Raw genomic sequence first — 11,586 nt, forward strand, 5'->3', positions numbered from 1 at the left:
GGCCTACCTGGCTCTTTGCGCGCTTTTCGGCTGGGAATCGCGGTGGTATGAGTCCGGCCCACTCTCGGACCCAGGAGCCCTGCCGCTCCCGGAGAACTCGCTGCCGTGAATTTCTTTTACATATGTCTAAAAATACTTTGTTGGTGACTTTGTTGACTATATTCATGAGCAATATTGGTCCATAGTTTTTACTTTTTCCCTTATATGCAGAATTCAGACAAGGTCTCATTATGTAGTTCAGGCTAGTCTTGAACTTACTAAATAGTCCAGGCTAGCCTCGAACTCCAAATGATCCTCCTGCCTCAGCCTCCCAAGCGCTAGGATTACAGGCATGTGCCACCACACCTGGCTCTTTGCACCTAAACTTCATGGATATATGGATTTTATTGAAAGTGGCTTTATTCTAGGACTTCTATTTACTGGGATTCCTGAGCTCTTGAATATTTGTGTGTAAATATACTCTATATGTGAACATGGTTATGAACCATGGTTATGACATGTTCACATATAGAGTATATTTACATACTTAAGTATTCAAGAGCTCAGGAATCCCAGTAAATAGAAGTATTCTAATAGTACATTTTTAACTTTCCTGGTATCTTCTAGCATTGAATATTGTTAAGACCTTAAGACATAATCAAATTTTTTATTTTTTATATATGATTTTCCATGTCTGTGTGGATGCTTGAAAAACATTCTTTAAACCTCCAAATTCAACATAAGTTGACATGTCTCTCATCTTAGCCCAATAGCATTTTCTGGAACAAGAGTGGCCCTTCAACTGTCAAACTGAGTTCCTCTTAATGTCTTTCTTTTTGCTCCATTTTTAAGGATTGCTCTTTCAGGGGCAATACTCAGTCTTCTGTTGTATAATGTTTGTCCTCCACAATGACTTATCTTCTAATTGCTTTAACTTTGGCATTCTTTTCTGTTGTTACTGTAATGATTAACAAGGCTTTCTTCTGTGTTGGAAATCTTATTTTAGTCATGTCCCTTCTGTCTCTTGCTATTTACATTAATTTGTTACTCAACAGTTGTGTTATTTTGATCCTTGAATTGTTTTTTTAATCCTGAAATCTTCCATTCCATCTCTATTGTTGTTTTATTTGGGACTTCAGCTTTAGTTTTTTAAAATTATTAAATTTTTCTTCACTGTATAGCATTCATGAACACTTTTTTTTCTTTTCCTCAGTACTGACACTGGGTAGTATTTTAAATAGTTATGTTTATTTGAAACACCTATAGCTCTCTAATGTTGCACCATTTGGGTATGTTGCAAGGAGGAGGAAAATGTTTAATATGTATCCCTGTCACATTATAATCCTGTCAGTTAGAATGCTTTAAACTGCAAACAACAAAATTGCTAACAGCAGTGTTTTAAACAAAAAGGACAGTTTTGTGTATTTAGTATCTTCAGGTAGTCAGTCCCAAGGCCGATTCAGTAGCTTACCTAGGACCTGGGCCATTCTCATCGTTCTGGTCTTTCGCACTCAGCCTCAAGAATCAAGGCTACAGTAACTAAGCCAAGGTGTTGTAGAACCTGCTGCCTCTTTATCAGATTTCCCAGGAGACTATGTGCTCTGTTATAAGCAGATATTTTGAAAATAAATTTCCAGAGAAACAAAAGCTGTTTCAGGAGGATAATGAAATTCTAGTGCATTGAAGAGGTGAGATAACCAATACCTTCCTGAATAACATGACCATGGTTCTAATACATGGTGGAACAGCATATGCTAAGTATCAGCTGGCTATGGCTTCATTTCCCAAGAAGTAGGATTAATTTTAGTCATCCCAGAAGCCACCTGGTTTAATTTCATTCAACTTTCTATGGGCCAGCAATCTGATAAAAAATGGACTTCTTCTTTGGGGGTTAATAATATTCACTGATATTAGCTATCACCAATGAAGCAATCTTTAGCATTAGGAAAAAAAAAAAAGAAAGAAAGAAATCAATACACATCAGTATCTTAGGCAGCAAAGAAAATATTCCTCAGATCATTCTTACTTCTCTTTGCAACCCCCAGACTTCCTCTCCCATCTTGTCATAACTAGATCATATGTCCTTCCCTAAATAACTCACTTGGTAAAGGAGAACAAGACTGTCATGATTAGTCTTCAATAGTAACTTCAACTGAGAGTTATTTTGCCTCACAGGAGACTTCACAACACCTGGAAACAGTTTTGGACATTATAACTTGTCAGAGGCAAAGTGTTATTACTGGAATCTAGTGAGGTTCTCTCCTAGAGTCTTCAGAAGGAACCCAGCTATGCTGACACCCATTTTAGACTGTCCTCTAGAACTACAAAATGATAAATTTGTATTGTGTGAAGTCACTAAAATTGTGGTAATTTGTGGCAGCAGAAACATGACATCTAAGTACAGAGTGACATAGAATAAGAACAGAAATGAGACGTAGAGAATCTACAGGATTTGGAGAATACAAAGATAAGAAGAACCAAAACTGTATCAAAAGAGACAATGCCTACGTATGGTTTGAATGTATGTGTTCTCTCCAAAATTCATGCTGAAATTTACTTCCCAATTTGCAATATTAAGAGTTGGGATCTGTAGGAGGTGTGTGTTGGTTTGGGGCTTATTTGCAAGGGGAACAGTATAATACAGGACACATATTTCACATTATTATTATTTATAATAATCACCCAAAGAATGATATACAAGAGAGTGCAGGAAATCTGTCCACACACTAAGACCAAGAAATCCAGATGAGGGCCTGGATCCCGCAATAATGTCCTACATGAGTCCAGCTGAATACCTAGAGCCCATAACAATGCCTCCCTCGAATCCAACTGGAGGCCCAGAGACCATAACAACATCTCATGCAGGCTTGTTTCACGGATCTGCACTGGGAAGGCCCAAAAGTCAGTGGTGGAATCCAGAAAGTCTGTGCCAGCAGCATGAAGGACCTGTGCTAGCAGGCTGAGGGATCTGCCCTGGAGCCAGGAAGTGGTGCTCAGAAGAACCAGAGGCCCCCCCGAGAGGTACCACAGCCATCCTCAGCAACAGTGAGGTCCCGAGCTCCTCCGATGATCAAGATGGCCGAGTTCCCATGAGGAAAGCCAACGCAGCAAGCTTCTTCAGGAGACTGGGCTGTGCACCATCTTCTCCTCCGGAGCCAGGAAGTGATGCTCAAAGTGAGGACCAGACCCCCCTCAAAGTAAACCAAAGCCATTCTCAGTGCCAGTGAGGTCCTGAGCTCCTCAGAGGATGAAAACAGCCAAGTTCATCAGGAAAGCCAGCATGACGAGCTCCTCCAACAGAACCAACAGCTCCTTACAGCTTCTACCAGCTCCTAACAGCCTCTCTCAGCTCCCCACAGCCTCACTTCTTCTCTAGTTCTGCCTCTTATGCTGCTGACAACAATCCTCACGTGGGCCTCCCACACCCAGAACCACGCTTACTCAGTTCAGCTGGGGGTTATAAGTTGACCACCAGATGTCAATCCACTACAAGGTGCTTAGGCTGTGAAGGCTGTACCCTCATGTATGTATGGGATTAGTGCTTTATAAAAGTCCAGAGAGCCAGGCACAGTGATACATATCTGTAATTGCAGCTACTCAGGAGACTGAGGCAAGAGAATTGCAAATTTGATGCTAGCCAGGGTAATTTAGCAAGACCCTGTCTCAAAAATTTTTTTTAAAATTGGGGCTAGGCATGGAGCTCAGTGGCAGTGATAGACCTCATGCCTACCATGCATGAGACCCTGAGTTCAACTGTTAGTATGACAAGAAATAAAACAAAGCAAGATTCCTGGAGAGAGCTAGTGAAACCCCTTTAGCTTCCACCATATGAAGACATACCAATAAGGTGCCATCTTGGAAGGAGAGGGCAGCCCTCACTGGACATCAACTCTGTCAACTTCATCTGGGATTCCCTAGTATCTAGAACTGTGAGAAATACATTTCTATTATTTATTTATAAATTATCCAATCTTAGGTTATTTTGTGAGAGAACCATGAACAGATCAAGATAAACACTAAGCAGGAGTTTTCACCATTTTCCATAGGGAGATGGGTACTGGATGTTTCTACAGAAATTCATTGTGAAGGTCTTATATTTTGACGTGTACATTAAATAGGGCTCTCTACCAAAACAGAATCAATAGATTGTGTGTGTTCTTATTTTAAACTGGCTAGGGGCTGGCACGCCTGAAATCTGTAGGGTAGAATGGTAAGGCTAGAAATTCAGGTGGGGCAAATGTCATAGTCTTTAAGCCTCGATTCTGTAGGGGAGCAGATAGGAAATTTAAGCAGGCTTTCTATGTTGCGGTCTTGAGAATTCCTTCATTAGGATTTTTCAGTCCACTAAGTTCTGCAACTAATTGGACAAAGCTTACTCACACTATAAATGATAGTCTACTGAAAATGTACTGACTTAACTGTTAATCACATCTATAAAATGCATTTACAGGGTATCTAGGCTGGTGTTCTGACCAAACTGGGTAACACAGCCTAATCAAGTTGACACATAAAATTAACTATCACAAAGTACTTATCTATATATTTAATTCCCTATTATTGTTCTAGCCTGTTGATTCTCCTGAAGCCGGCTCTTTCAGAAATACCATACAATAAAGCCTATGTCTGATATCTTGCCATTCCTTTTCTTGGATAATATGAATATCAGTTCCTGCTATTTTCAAAAAATGACATCCCCTTCACTTTTGATGTTCTTTTTTATTTTAAAAATTAAAAAAACTAACAAAACAATGAAGACAAAACCAAAACAACATAAAAACAACAAAAAGGATACATGACCTCTAAACAAAATGATAGGAATTTACAATGGTTGCTACATTACCTACTGTTATCCTCAATGAAGTTGCTCAGTCCACCAGAGGTAAGAATGAAAGACTGATCAATCAATCAAAGACAGGAACATGTAAAAACAACAACAACAAACAAACAAACACATTGGAAATGATGCAATTTCACCATACAAGATGGTAGGAGTTCAACAATGGTTCTTATACAGCATTGTTGTTTTCAGATCAGTCATTCTGATTACCAGATTCAACCATGCAAAACTAGTCAAGAAAAAAGAAATTTTAAGCATTGACTGTTCCTTTCAATAAACCACAGATAACAGCAATACACCTATCCAGATATCCTTGTATATACATACAAATTTTGTTTTTCATTTTAAAGAGAAAAAAAAAATCCAAAATAACAAAAACAAATACATAAACAGCATAGAGAATAAAAATGATACAGAATTTCAAAACATGGTGATAGTTGCACATATAACCAGATATAGGCATGCAAGGCTGATCAAACAATTACACATTAACAGTTCCTTTCAATAAACCAAGATATTAGTACAGTTATCCTAGCTGTCCTGTCTTTGATGTTCTTATTAAGTAAAAACTGTGGACTATTCTTAAAAATTAGAACATAATAAATAATAACTCTAGAATCCCACATCTACTAGTTTTTTTAAAACATATTGAAAGAAAATTACTCTCTATTCTGTATGACTAATTTTTCTTTAATCTGTGTACTTTTCTTTATCATCCTGTGTAACCTGATTTTCCACTTTTCCTTTTAGAAATGAAGAGACAAATACTCATTTCATTTGTTTTTTTGTTTTGTTTTGTTTTGTTTTTCTTCCAGTACCAGGAATCGAACTCAAGACCTTGTGCTTGCCAGGCAGGCATTTTGCTGCTGAGCTAAATCCCCAGCACCCTACTCATTTAATTTGTATTTCAAGTATTAGGTCCTTCTCACTTTCTCACTTTATTTTTGTAGTTTGTAAGACTTTACCTTGAACTTCAAGTTCTGGCCAATATAACTAACCTGGTTGTCAGTAATTTTTAGTAACTATTGTTATTGAGAACTTTACTTCTCAAAGTTCTCCAAAACTGCTACTGTAATCTACAAGATGTTACTGATTAAAACATAAGGCATGCAGGACGTCTTACTTGTCAGCCAGAGTGAAAATTAGGGCTGTTAAATATTTGTTCCTTTTTCGTTCTTCAAACCTTTTATACTTAACTTTTTGGGGGATGATTTCACAGTATATTAAAACTTTTTACTTTAATGGAAAGAATAATTTTCAACTGATGTGTCTGTTATACAGACAGCCCTAGACTTATGAATGCCTGGTTTTTGTGTATTCCTCTTCCAGAACTGGGTAGAGTGTGTGGAATTTCCTTCCTTTCCCACTACAGATAAGGAGTTAGCCCCTTTGTTATCTTATCTGGCGGCTGCTATCTCTACCCAGATCCCAGAGCATCAACTCAGTTTTCTTTTCCATTCTGGTCCCCATTTCTTTGCTAGAGATGGGAGAAGTGAGAGTTCTGCTGTTAAACAAATATTTAACAGCAAGCGAGAAAGGAAAGCAAAAGAACACCCTGTTGGTGTCATAGTAGTATTCCACACTATATTCTTTTCTATGACCTCCTCCTAACTTTTATACCACTATGATTGAGAAAGGGTGGGTTGGTGAAATTTCTAAGTTGAGAGTTTATGAAGAGAAAAGCGAAAAGGGGCAAACTTCATCCCACTATAGTTTCTGACTCTAATTCTACTCCTGACATACTGCTTCTCCCTTTTCCATAGAACTTTCTTCTACATTCTTTGTTTCATTAATTTCATGTCTCATGATTTGGTCTATGGCTAGTCATTCCTTGGCTACAAAGACCCTGTCTGCCCCTATTCCTCAACCACCCCACACCTAACTCTACTCCCATACTGTTTTCTCTTGCATTAATGCCAGGGACTTGGCTCCAAGAGAAGCCCACTTCCACTGTCGGGGGGGGGGGGGCGGGGAGCAGAATGGCACCTCAAGGGAGTGGCAGTGAGGAAAGATGATCCTGGCATTTCTAGATATGAGCCTGTCATTTAGTTGGACAAGCCTAAGTAATACGCATATGTGATTATCTTGATTAATCTGTTTTACTAATAAATCATTGAATTTTTATCTTTTCAATGGAATCATAGATTCCCAAGAGAAGCGACTTAACAGGCAAAGCTGAAGGAGGACAGCTGCCCTGGAAATTTAAATTTGGGAGCTGATATCTAAAGCATGGATTGAATGAACGTGTCAGTGCTAGTTTGGAGCTTGAATGTCCCTCAAAGGCCCACGTGTTAAAGGTTTGGTCCCCAGCCTTACTGAGAGGAGACGGGACTGTCAGGAGTTAGGGCTTGGTGGAAGAAAGATCATTGGGGGTGTGCTCCTAAAGGAGTTACTGAGAATCTGGCCCCTCCTCTTTCTTTTTTCGTCTCCAGAACCGTGAGATACGCAGCTTTCTTTAGCACATGCTCCCTGCCCTGATATATTGTCTCACCACAGGCTAAAGGCAATGAGAGACTGAAACTTCCAAAACTAAGCCAAATAAACCTTTCCTCTTGTGTGTGCGTGTGTATGTGTGTGGGGTGTGTTATTGAAGATTAACCTTAGAGTCCATAGTCTTGCACATGCTAGGTGTTTAACTCCTGAGCTACACTCTCAGCCCATCCTCTCCTGAACTATTTCAGGCATTTAATTACAATGATAAAAAGCTAATAAAGCCAGCCTCAATCTTTATAGTAAAGTTTATTTTTCCACTTCAGCATAAATATATTTTAAACAGTGTGTGTAATTAGAAGCTGTCACAATTTTCTAGTCACACATTCCCTAGGATACTGGAACATCTCTTTCCAGGGTTCAGAGATACAGAGGTCTAATATCTGAATTCTATGTAATGCACATTTTTGGTTTTATTACAAAGCGCGAAATTGCCCTTCAAAGTGCAATGTACTAGGCTGCAAGCAATTCATGGAGGAGTTCCTGTTTCTTCACATCCTTCCTTAAACTTTGTATTAGTGGCTTTTATATTTATTGGTCTGTGAGTAGAATTCTCTCAGGGGCCAGATTCCTGCTTTAACTGGCCATCAAATATTGGCAAGGATGTGGAGAGATTAGAGCCTTTATACACCGCTGGTGGGAATGTAAAACTGGTGTAGCCACCCCACAAAACAAGTCTGGGAGTTTTTCCACAAAGTTAAATTTAGAGTTACCATTTAATTCAGCAGTTCTACTCCTAGGTACATATATCCAAAAGAAATTAAGAAATCATTCTTGAATGTCTATATTTTTTGTAATAGCCAAAATTAGAAACAAATGTCTACCAAATGAGTGGCTAAGCAAATTGTGGTAAAGCCATACAATGAAATATTATTCAGCAATAAAAAGGATTTCACTACTGATGCATTATAATCTTAAAAACAACAGCAGACACATGTTATTTGACTCCACTTACATGAAATATCCAGAATAGGCAAATATAATACAAGCCATGTGTAGTTTTAATTTTTCCAGAAATCACATTTTAAAAGTGAAATAGAAACAGATACAAATAACTTAACAATATATTTTAATTAACACAATATTCCCTGAATATTATTTTAATGTAAAACTAAAATATCATTTATTAGTGACCTATGCTACTTATTTTTAGTACATCATTAGTTTTGTTTTTAGTATATGTGCTGTCAAAGCAAGCCGTTTTTGTACTTAAGAGTGCATCTCAATCTGAACCAGCCTTAGTACGAGAATTCAGTACCCACATGTGGCTGCTAGCACCCATATTTCACTGTGTGAGCTTCAAGAGAAATCATTTCTTCTTCACTCTTATATTCCCAGGTGCCTGATTTGTAAGACTGCCTAATACGGGCTTGTTTAATGAATGGATGACTAGGAAAACAATGACAAAAGGAGCTAATGTTGACTGAATGTTACTAGGTGAAAGACACTGTGATAAGTAAACTAAATGTTTATTTCTTTTCTGATTATGAAATAGTTGGCTAGTATTCAAGAGCTACTTAAGTTATTAAGTAGCCTTGGGAAAGTCTCTGAGCTTCTTTTCGTTTTTATCTCTGAGCTTCTTATATTGTTAATTTGATCATTTATGAAAGGTAGAGGGAACGGGCAAAGTAATGCTTAAGACCAGTTCTAAAATAATATGGCTATCAATCAATGTAGAGCATTTAGCATTATAAGAACAATGGGTGGAAGGTAAGATGTTTTAAGAAGCAATGCTGTGCAGTGAAAGGCAAAAGTTTGGAATTAGACATACCTAGGTTAGAATTCCCAACTAGTGATGTGATCATACGCAATTCAGCCAAATTAAAATGGAGATACTAATCCTTAACTTCTGAGGCTTAAAAACAGTATCTATAAAGTTTCCTGACATATTACAAAACTAGAAAGTAGACGTTATTATTGGTTTGGGAAAGTACTTTACTTTAAGAAAAAAAGTAAAGTGAAGTACACATGTGCCAGGAGTTATTTTTAAAATATTCAGCTTCAAAGCATCCTTTTGAAGTTAGTACCTCTTTATTTCAGACCTGGGAAATTGAGGCACAGTGGTGGAACAACTTGTGCAAGGTCTTGTAAGTAGTGAGCAATAATTCTGATATTCTATACCTAGGAATTGGGTTCTAGCTTCAGAACCCTTAATTAGAGTGCTCTTCCCAAATCAACTGTTGCTGATATCATTGGAGAAAGCCAGCACTGGCTGCTCTAAAAAATATCTTACTGGTATGATGTTACAATTTGTATCTAAATGTTCCCACAAAGCCTCATGTGGTCATAGGTAGGGCTTTTTCAGAGGTGGCTGGATCTAGAGTGTGATGCTGGCATTAAAAGTGTGTGATTACTAAATCATTTAGTTTTGGCACCACCCTAATCCTGGTAGCCTAGACAGAGGATAAAAGAGGCAGAAAGAAACTGCTAAGGTCCCTTTCTTGTTTTGCTACCTTTTGCCCACAGTGGACTGTTTCTCTTCTGTGATGCTTATCTGCCATCCCACACTGCATTGCAGCCACCCAATTAGGGACTGAAACCTCTACAAACTCTGGGCTAAATAAACCTTCCCTACCTTAACTGGTGGATGGTGAGTATTTTGTCTCAGCAATGAGAAAAGTAACTAAGACAGTTGATTAAATGGCTTTGCATATGGAGAAACTCTAATCTTTGCACTTTCCACTCTGCAATAAGAGATTAGTGACTGAGTCAAATATGTTTAATTTTCTCAAATAGCCATACCTTTGTAGACACTAACAATTTTTTTACACATAGGTGTGGTTGGCTGCTTGAAGTTTTTTTCAGCTTGTGGTTCAGGTTTGTAATATGTCTGGGAGGAGACTTACCTTAGAAGATTAAGCATACTGACCTTAGGCAGTATTCTCAAAAAGCACCAAAGAACAGGAAGTAGGTGGGTCATGGAATGTGGCTTACACCTTGGACACACTAATGTTAGAATAAAAAGTCAAATTAGTGAGACTCGGATCTCGGAATCTGTTGTAGCTCTGTTTTAACTCATACACAAAGGGAGTAAATCTCTAAGAAAGAAATGCAAAGAAAAAACAGACAGGAAAAAGAAAAGAACAATCCCCAAGTCTTAGGATTCTGTTCAGTTACCACTGTCCCCAAATGCAGTTCAAACCATGACAATGCCATCCACAAAAAACGGGCAAAACTGTGACAATGTAATCATGTGGGGAAAGAAATCGACCACAAGAGTGTTTTTTCTTTCCATAGTGATTGCAAAATTGATAACAAATATATCTGAAGAAATATTGTAAATACTGTGCGCCTTCCTCCCAAGACCTGAGAGCTAAGTAACATCAGGACAATATCAATGATCAAGGTTTAGAGGACATAGCCCAAAAGAGCCGATCAGAAGGCACAGTGTGTTAGTAGAGCCAGAAACCCAGCAGCTTCCCTTTGCTCCACTTAGATTAAGCCTGTAGAACGTCTGTGGGTCAGATTATTCACCTCTGAATGAAACCCCCTTATTTCATAGATCTCTGAAGCACCCAAAATAGTTTCTCTTTTTAGAGATGTAGGACCTGTGGATATACTTGCCCAGACTAGTAATTGTTGTATCAGTGGAAATGTTAGAAACTTGATTTCTTATTGTGTTTTTACTAAGTCTTTAAAAATAGTTTTAAAGCAGACCAATTCTAAATACCATAATGGGTGCAGGGCAAGGAAGAGATCATCAAATAAACTGCAGAGAATAACTGCCCTAACCAGAGTTTAGCTCACTTGAGGAAAGTTGTCTTAAACTGTAAACATGCTATGACAATAAATATCTCTGATACCTTCTAGATATATGTGATGAGATCTCCACTGTAACTAAAAAGAGAATTACATTCCCCTCAGTGTTGTCAAACACTTGAATGTGCAATAGCTATTTTTAAATTGGATGGAACCTGTAAAGATAAAGCACAATGAAAGGAATTATCTCCTTACATTCATGGTCTGGAAAATACCGCCATACCTGACTTTATGTGCTTGTGTAGTGTTTAAACCAAGACATTCATTGGAACTGAACAAATTAATGACTAAATAAGTACAAATATTGTAATCTTTATCCTGGTGTACTTTCATAATCGAGAATTGGGCTTAGAGTTATTTGTTTTTGAGACAGAATCTTGCTATTTTCCAACCTCAAGCCTCAGCCTCTCACAACTGAGCCTACAACTTTTAGTCACCAGCCCCGAGTCCTTATTTTTGGGAAGGTGTGTTATGCTTTATATCTAGATGTCCTCTTTCTCTCTCTTTTTTTTTTTTTTTTT

At 38.0% G+C, this 11,586-nt stretch overlaps 1 pseudogene; it reads left to right on the forward strand.

Moving 5' to 3' along the window:
- The window catches only part of LOC102022383, a 41,754-nt pseudogene extending 39,980 nt beyond the window's left edge, over positions 1–1,774 (forward strand).
- Positions 1,775–11,586: the final 9,812 nt, after the last annotated feature.

Source organism: Chinchilla lanigera, unplaced genomic scaffold (assembly GCF_000276665.1).
Source record: "Chinchilla lanigera isolate Chin_1 unplaced genomic scaffold, ChiLan1.0 scaffold00013, whole genome shotgun sequence".
NCBI lineage: Eukaryota > Metazoa > Chordata > Mammalia > Rodentia > Chinchillidae > Chinchilla > Chinchilla lanigera.